General features: G+C 37.8%; 1 non-coding gene across 1 annotated transcript; it reads left to right on the top strand.

Moving 5' to 3' along the window:
• Positions 1–8,662: 8,662 nt before the first annotated feature.
• On the top strand, positions 8,663–8,769 carry LOC145110120 (small nucleolar RNA R71). The gene has a single exon (XR_013709500.1). It is a non-coding gene; the product is annotated as a small nucleolar RNA R71 (small nucleolar RNA).
• Positions 8,770–9,690: the final 921 nt, after the last annotated feature.

Raw genomic sequence — 9,690 nt, 5'->3', positions numbered from 1 at the left:
AAGAAAAAGTGAGGGTGTGGAGCATGGGAGAATTAACTTGATCATGGGCAATAGGAGATCGTCACCTATTACCAAGATTGGAGTTTATAACTTAGTGCTTAAAAGTGGGTTGTGTTTAGATTTGAATAATTATTGCTACTCGTCAGAGATGACACGAAACATCATTTCATTTCATGCTTTATATAAACAAGGTTTTAGATATTCTTTAAATAATGAGAATGGATCTATTTTGGCTTTTAAAAATGGTGTATTTTATTTTGAAGCTTTACCTTGTGATGGCGTGTATGAAACTGTGATGGTTGTAGAAAATTTACGTAATAGTGTTTTACAAATTGATTCATCTAATGGTTTATACAAAGCATGCTTGTGGCATTGTCGTCTTGGACATGTCAACAAGAAACACATTGCCCAACTCCAAAAGGATGGAGTGTTGGAATCATTTGATTTAAGGTCAGATGATACGTGTGAATCTTGTTTACTTGGAAAGATGACAAAATCACCTTTCAGTGGTTCTTATGAAAGAGGTGAAGGATTGTTGGATCTCATACACACAAATGTGTGTGGGCCCTTCAGATCCACCACAAGGGATGCAAATCGATTCTATGTGACTTTTACTGATGATTATAGCAGATATGGTTATATCTAATTAATCAACCATAAGTCAGAAACCTTTGAAAAGTTCAAGGAGTTCAAACAAGAAGTCGAGAATCAATTGGGCAGGAAGATAAAGATGCTTAGATCCGATAGAGGTGGTGAGTATCTTAGTATCGAATTCCATGACTACCTAAAGGAATGTGGAATAGTTTCACAATTGACACCTCCTATGGCACCACAACTTAATGGTGTGGCTGAGAGGCATAATCGGACCTTGTTAGACATGGTTCATTCCATGATGAGTTGAGCTTCAATTCCAATCTCATTCTGGGGGTATGCCTTATGGATTTCCGCCCACATTCTTAATCTTGTCCCAACAAACAAGGTTGTCAAAACACCTCACGAGATGTGGACAGGGAAGGTTCCCTTGTTGGCACATATTAAGGTTTGGGGTTATGAAGCTTTCGTTAGACGAGAGACTCACGACAATCTTGAATCTCAAAGTGAGAGATGTATTTTCATTGGCTACCTATAAAAGTCTTTTGGATATTTGTTCTATAGACCTAGTGACAATGTAGTCTTTGTAGCACGAAGGGGAGTCTTTCGTCAGAGAGAGCTCATATCCAGAGAGGACAGTGGGAGTGAAATTGATCTTGAAGAAATTCAAGAGTCAAAAGATGAAGGAAACTTTAAAAATACTATGGCTCAACCTGAGGAAGAAATTCCAGTTGAACCAGTTGACAATTCATTACCTCTTTGGCGTTCCAGTAGAGTTAAAATGCCACCTGGGTTTTATGGTTTCCATATTACTACAGATGGTGATACGTTTATCAGTGATAGTACACTAGTAAATTTGGATGAACCTCTAACTACAAGGAAGCTATGGCGGGCCCTGATTTTGCCAAGTGGAAAGAGGCAATGGATAGTGAGAACAAGTCCATGTATGACAACCAAGTTTGGAATTTGGTTGACAATGTACCAGGTAGTAAGACAGCTAGGTGCAAATGGATCTTCAAGAAGAAAACCGACATGGAGGGAAAGGTACACACTTTCAAGGCTCGACTAGTTGCGAAGGACTTTACTCAAACCCCGGGGGTTGACTATGATGAGACCTTCTCACCGGTAGCTAAGATTAAATCTATTAGGGTAATGCTAGCCATAGCTGCATTTCATGACTATGAAATTTGGCAGATGGATGTCAAAACCGCTTTCCTTAATGGGAAGTTGGCTGAGGATGTTTACATGAGTCAGCCAGAGGGTTTTGTGGATGCTAAGCACCCCAATAGAGTGTGTAAGCTTGAGAAATCAATCTATGGATTGAAACAAGCTTCTCGCAGATGGAGTCTTTGCTTTGACGAGAAAGTTAAAGAGTTTGGCTTCTCTAGAAGTGAAGATGAATCTTGTGTATATGTCAAAGCTAGTGGGAGTATAGTGACCTTCCTAGTATTGTATGTTGATGACATAATTCTCATAGGAAACGACATTCCAACTTTGCAAGAGGTTAAGTCTTGGCTTGGAAAGTGTTTCGCTATGAAGGATCTGGAAGAGGCTGCCTATCTTCTAGGGATAAGGATTTTGAGAAATAGGAGTAAAAGACTAATTGGACTTAGTCAAAGTACATAGTTGGATAAAGTGTTAAAACGTTTTAGCATGGAGAATTCCAAGAAAGGAGAGTTTCCTATCTAGAGTAATACCAAACTGAGTAAGACTCAGAGTCTGAGTACTGATGCAGAGATAGCAGAAATGAGTCGAGTTCCATATGCTTCCGCCATTGGATCGATCATGTATGATATGACATGTACTCGCCCTGACATGGATTTTGCTTTGAGCATGGTTAGTCGATATCAGGGAAATCCAGATAGAGCTCATTGGATAGTGGTAAAAAATATTCTTAAGTATCTGCAGAGAACTATGGAGTGGGTCCTTGTACTTGGTGGCAGTGATGACTTAAGAGTAACTGGGTATAGTGACGCCAGTTTTCAGACAAATAGAGACAACTTCTGTTCTCAATCTGGCTGGGTGTTTACCCTTAATGGAGGAGCGATAACTTGGAAAAGTTCTAAACAGGAGACGATGGCTGATTCTACTTGTGAATCAGAGTACATTGCAGCAAGCGAAGCATCGAAGGAGGCTATTTGGTTGAAGAACTTCATCTGAGACCTTGGAGTTGTGCCAGCCATAAAAGAGCCAATGGATATTTTCTGTGATAATGAAGGAGCGGTTTCCTTAACTAAGGAACCAAGAGATCATGTCAGATCTAGACATATCGACAGAAAATACCACTTTATCAGACATAGAATAAAAAAAGGACACCTCGTCGTGAAGAGGGTATCATCAGAAGAGAATCCAACAGATCCCCTCACAAAGGGTCTGAGTAGAATTAAGCACATTCAGCATGCAAGGAGCTTTGGTCTGAAGGATGATGTTAGTTTTAGTAGTTAGATAGGTATTTAGAAACTTGTAACAAAGTAAATTTAATTGACTTGTGATGATTAAATAATAGAGAAGTATTTATGAGTATTGTTTACTATCATTTGTCCATTGTTTATTATTGTGTTTCATTTTTCATGTTTTACTTCCTGAATAATTGGATTATTCAAACATCCACAGTCGTTCATACTTTTGGAAGTAAGTAGTGAATTAAGACTGTCATGAATCAGACTGTAGATTGTCTAAGGGTTTAGACATAGCAATAGTTTGATACAGTATTCATGAGTACTTTTTAAATGGAAAATTTAAGTATTGGATTAACTCACGCTCAGAGAATTACTTCATGGAATTTCTCACGAGTAATTCTGAGACGATAATATCTTATAATCTTTAAACGAAGATATATAAGTTGTTGTTTACAAGTTGGTTGTGCAATGATAATGCGTAAACGCATCAGTAACTTGATGTTATAAAACGTATTGATGTACGTGATTTGATGAGTAAATAGTACAAGCATATAAGTCAAAGTTTATCTGCTCCTTTTGCCCTAAAGGGAAAAGCGATATCTTGGGCCCCTCGATGATTTGGTGTTGACTTATGTGTCGGGCTCGACCAGGATTAAATTGATGTGTTCGATTAGTAGTTCTTTGTCATTACGAATCGGAAATCGGGAAACAAAGTATTAGACAATGAGATTGATTTTGTTCCATGTCATTTGTCCACATGATATATTGCAGAACGGAGATTGATTTTGTTCCATTACGAATCGTAAATCGGGAAACAAAGTATTAGGGTTTCTAGATTATCCCATGTTGATAATTAAGTAGGTGGATAATTACCAATTTGAATTAATAATATTTTATTCAAATTAGGGTTATCCAGTGTATCCTATCTGCACTATAAATAGACCCATAGGGCTTGAGACTTTCGGCCATCTGAATCCCATAAGGATAACTAAATTTCTAAGAGCTTCTCCTCCTCTCTCCTCACTCATCCTCATGCTTAGTTTGTGTGTGATCTACTAGAGGCGTGACACTTGTGACGCTTGCTCTCGAAGTTCAAGATTATTAGGTTTTCGATTGTTACTGCTATATAACAATCAAGGTATGATTTCTTAACCCTATTTCATAGATTTCAAAAATAGTATATACCGTCTAGGGTTTTCTGTTTGATGTTCAAAAGTTGTATGTTCAATTAGAGAAAACATAGCTCCATGAATTAGGGTTGCATGCACACATAGGAATTGCTTGTTATGCTCAAAACCCATCAATATCTTCATTCATGATTGTGACTGAAAGAAGAAACTTTTTGCGTATATATTGGGAAATATTCATTCTAGGTCACATTTACAAGTCGTTCAAGCAATTTCTCTCTCTCTCTCTCTCTCTCTCTCTAAAAAAGACTCCAAATCGTCATATTCCCCAACGCTTTCACCATGTCAAAGCCCTTGTACGAGTTTGCTCCCAGCGCTAACGTCATCAAATGTTCTCATACTCCTGACTCTACCATCATCATTCAATCGACCAATGTGGCGTTCTCAGATGAAATCCCAAAGCAGTTCGCGAACTCAAGAATCGAAGATTTTGTCAGCTATGTTAAGAACGGTCCTCTTGGATATGCATTCTGTGACTTCCCAGACCCTTTTTACCCTAAACTAGCATGTGAGTTGTATTATATATGCTCTGTTGACACTTTTTCTCGAACGATCACTAGAACCATTGGAGACGGTCAAAATAGGGTTATGATTGATGTGGAGTTCTTTCGAACTGCTCTTTGTCTTCTTCGATTTGAAAGTTACTTTGAAACCCCTTCTGAAAAAAGTTACAAATCTGTTCGTGAATAATTAGGGTATGATTTCAAACTTCAGGGCCTCACTCGTGATCCATACAAGAACACTCTTCGTCAGTGTTTTAATGTAGGATGGAAGTACTTAACAGGTTTGATTGAAAAATGTCTTGTTCATAAGATTGGAAGTTTGGATCAATTGAATCTCTTTGAGAAAAGGATCTTATACTCTATTGTTTACAAAAAAAGACTGGATTTTGCTCAAATTTTTCTTGATCAAATGGTTGACTACATTAATGGGAACAATAAGCCATTGAATGTTCCTTATCCTCATTGGCTTGGTCTGATATTGTCTCAAGATGAAGGCTATGTTGAAAGTCATGGGATTATCATTCCAATTCATGCCCTTTCCTTAAAGATCATTAATGTTGCTCCATCTCAGGATGATTTTCCTATTACTACGAGGACATAAAAGTGGATTGAAAAACCCGATGTGGTTGAATCCTTAGACTCTGAAGAGGATGATGATGATAATGATGATGCTGATAATGAGGAAGAGAATAATGAGGATGATGATAAGAATGATGATGATCCTGAAGCTGGTAATAAAGAAGGGGCTGATGAGGACGAAGACACTGATAAAGATGAAGAAGAATCAGTCGCTGATGTGGGAGAAGACTTTGCTCAGGGAATGAATTATCCTCCAACATGGATCAACTACCTCCTCACCCTCTTCCTCTGCAGATGATACCGCACAACGTGGATCAACTCCTCCTTTTGTGGAAACTACTGAGCCAATGATTCAAGATGTCAATTCTCCAAAGCCAGTGTCTCCTCCTCCTCAAGCTGAGACCATTCCTATCATGACTGTTGTCTTTCATTAGGATAATCAGGAAGAATCCAGCTCTAATTTTCAATCTACTGTGCTCTCCCAACCCTCTCTAATTGTGCAAATTACTTAATCTATGGATAAAAGGTTGAGTAAAGATGAAAGAGATGTTGCTACAATAATGCGACTTATGGCTTTGAATGATGATGATGATGATATGATTGTTGATGATACTCCACCAAATTCTCTAGGTGATAAGCCTCCTCCTCCCCCACCTCCATCAACAAATCTTCCTCCACCACCTCCTCCAGGATCTAATACTCCTCCAAGAACTCCACCATCTCCTCCTAACTCTCCTCCCCAATCTGATGCTGCCAAGAAGGGGGATAATAATCAGGGGGATCCTCAACCAATGCAAATGAAGGTGATGATTGTACAAACTCCATCTCATCCTGAGATGATTGGAAGGGTCAGCTGAAGCTGATCCTCTAGAGCAGATTGATGTTGCTGATATTTCAGACGCTGATCAGCCCATTCCAAACATTGGTGATCAATCACAGACCTGTGATTATGAAGGGTTTCTTGATCTTGGTTCCATGCAACATGTTGTTATTGTTGTTGTTCCCTTAAATGTTGTCTATCCAGGTTCTTGCTTTGAAGGGAAGATTTCTCAAGAAGTTCCTCAAGGAACTGATAGTGACATTGACTCTAATGATGATCAGCTCAATCCTCAAAAGAGAAAGGCTTCCTTCTCAGGGGGAGCTTATGATGCTGAAGCTGGAAGCTCTTCTGTTGCTGATGTTGATCCTTCAGCATCTCCTCCTAAAAAGACAAGCAAACTCATATTTGATCTAAATGAATTAGCAGAAACATGGAGGTTACCCATTGAGGAAGTTAGAGAAATAATGGTAGAATATAATGCTGATATTCGTCAAAAGAAAGAAATAAGAAAAGCAGAACGTCTGCCTGCCAAACTTACTCAAGCTCCTGCTTCCGCTGATATTCGAATCACTGATAATCAGGTCAAGAAAATCTTCAACAATAAAGTGGGGAAACAACACATTGTTTCAGATATGAATGATTGGATTGATAGGAAGAAGTTTGGAGATGTTCTTAGTCGCAGGTCAAATCCTGATCCTATCATCAAAGTGACATGCACCAAACCGAGGAATGAATCACTAAAACTTCACTTGGTTAGAAAGCAAACACAATATGAATACACCGAGGTTGTATTTGCTCATGATCTAGTTAAATTTGGCAACAACGAGTGGATTCAACTTCAAGAGATTTATCGACAAACACACGGATATTCATGCTCAAGAAGTGAAGTTGGCAATTAAGCAGCTACTCAACAAAGTCAAGAAGCTGAACCTTGTGCCATCAGCTGGTCCATCTAGACCATCATCCTCAAGAATAACAAGCGCTCCGAGTCAGTCCAAGAATACCAAGTTTCTTCTCCCGTATGGAACTAGGTATATCAACAATGAATTACCAGCTGGTGTTGAACCAGTTAAATATATGCTCATTCGCGAACCAGAGCATGAGATATTTTATCTTGATAGTCAGAATCAAATGTGCTTTCAACGCACTGATGATCTTCCTTCTGCTCACACTGAACATTTGTTTCATGTTCGCTTGGAAGGAATTGGTCATTTTGAACTAGAAAGAGGATATCACATGGTAATATATATAGAGCTTAGTAGAAGACTGGATGAGCTTAAAATTGATCAATTCAGATGGGTCAAGCCTGAGATATTAATAGAAGCTAACAAGTTCTACAATGGATTTCCTGATGACTGTAAAGAATATTAGTTTTGAAATCATCAGATATGGGAGATTGTAAGGTCACACCTTATGATCAGATAAGTCAAACACTCTCCACTATCGATCAGCGTCAGCATCTACAACATCTACAATACCAGTGTATCAAGCTTATCAGCGTTAGCATATAGTATAGTTCTTCATATGTAATCTTTTGTATATTAGGTAATGATATAAATAACTATAGAATAAATCACAGATCTGGTATCTTTGTGATATGATCAGTTCTTAGTATAGATTAGACACAATCCCTTTAATCAAGGGATTGATATGTATAGATTAGTGTGTATGTGTGTGTGTGTGTGTATATATATATATATATATATATATATATATATATATATATATATATATATATATAAATATAAGGGTAAACCCTAATGTTGTGAACACGGATTGGTGTCGTAATCATCTTTGCGACAACCGTCTTCTTGATGAGGACAAAACCTCTTTCTTGGTGAAAGAAACAATTCGAAGAACTCTCTGTCTCTTTTAATTTATATTCTTTATTTTCTTGATTAAGTTTTTCTTTCATAATTATACTTGAAGTGTATCTGATTGATACAAACCTTCAATGTTCTTTATGGAAGCTTCGTGATTTCTAATGGTAACATCAGTAGCATCGTGTCTTTTTTTAGAGGATTCCATAAACCTATTAAGCATTGACTCAAAGTCCATCTTCTTCTTGGGCAGTGGTTGTTCCTTTTGGTAGTAGCTAGCCTCATCCGGTTTGCCGATACTTTTCTTCTTTTTTGCTTCTTGTATTCTTCATATGGCAACCATTCTTTCTTTGGCTTACTCCAATCTTCATCAAATCGATCTCCACAAGAGTAACACACTTGAGCTTTTCTTTTCCAATTTTCATCCAAATCGTAGTCTTTAGTTAAGTGCGATCCACTACAATTGCCACACCCAACTCGTATGGCATGTATAGATTGATCCATTATCCTTATTATTCGGTCCATATTCTCTAGTTTCGCCATTAAAGCTGCTAAATCTACCGAACCTCCATTGCTACTTCCCTTTGCTCTAGTCACATCCTCTCGTGGGTTGTGGTATTCTCTCGAGTGCTTTGCGAATTCTTCAATTAGCTCTTTAATGGTGGTCGGATCTTTCTTTGTCATTGTGCCTTGCGAATCAAGGAGTTGCCTTGTTATCACATTCACCCCATCATAAAATATGAAAACTTCTTGTTGTATGTTCAAGTCATGTTGAGGACAATTTCTCAAAAGGCCTTTGTATCTTTCCCAAGCTTTGTATAAGGATTCTCCATCTTCTTCTTGAAAATTAGCAATCTTTTTCTTAAGTTTGACTATTTTTGAAGGACTAAATTGCCTGATGAATGATTCACAGAGGTTTTGCCAAGTTCTAATAGTTCCAGGTGCTAAAGACTCCAGCCAAATTTTTGCATCTCCAGTAAGTGTTACTGGAAGCATCCTCAGTAAAACTGCATCTCTTGTAACATTTGGAACATTGAAATAATTAGCAATGTCCACGACTTCATCAATCTTTTTAAATGCATCTGCGTAGTCTTTCCCATAAAAGGGTATGTCTTTGAGCGTCAAAAGGATATGCCCTTTGAGCTCAAAACCCATTGCAGTTGGAATTTTGGGAGAAACTAGACGTGGACCGTTGATATTTCACAATCTCCTCTTGTACTCTTCCACTGTCATGGTCGTGATATCCGCCATCTCTGTTTCCTCGCTTTCTATTTCTTCTCCTTAATCATCTTCGATTTCTGGCTCGCACCTGGTTCCTTTCTTATCTGGAGTCTTCTCAAAGCTTTCGTACGTGTCGAATTGGAAAGTGCTACTTGATTCGACCTTCTTATCTTTCTTCTTGTGGAAAGTTGATTCTAGATTTTTGAGTGGTGGAAATATTGGAGTTATGGATCCTTGGGTCATAAATCACTGAAATAAAACAAAAGCGAAATGTATAAAAACAAACTAAAAATGGAAAACTAAAAAATACTGAGCTCACGTCGTAAGAGGTGAAGCTCATATCGTGAGAACTGTACAAACATAATTTTTTTTGTATAAAATTAACTTTTTACGATTTTTACCCAACAAAAAGAATCGATTAACCTAAAGCAATTAAATTAAAAACTAAAATAATTGTTCCCCGGCAACGACGCCAAAAACTTGATGTGCAATAAATATACCTATCAACTTTTAAATTTATAAACATAATTACTTATCTACTAATGCACCTATAGGCAGTGTACCTAGTCA

Source organism: Lactuca virosa, chromosome 4 (assembly GCF_052849685.1).
Source record: "Lactuca virosa cultivar CGN04683 chromosome 4, Lactuca_virosa_CGN04683_v6, whole genome shotgun sequence".
In the NCBI taxonomy this organism is placed as follows: Eukaryota; Viridiplantae; Streptophyta; class Magnoliopsida; order Asterales; family Asteraceae; genus Lactuca; species Lactuca virosa.
The sequence above is the reverse complement of the archived record's forward strand: the minus strand, read 5'-3'. Positions and strand labels throughout refer to the sequence as shown.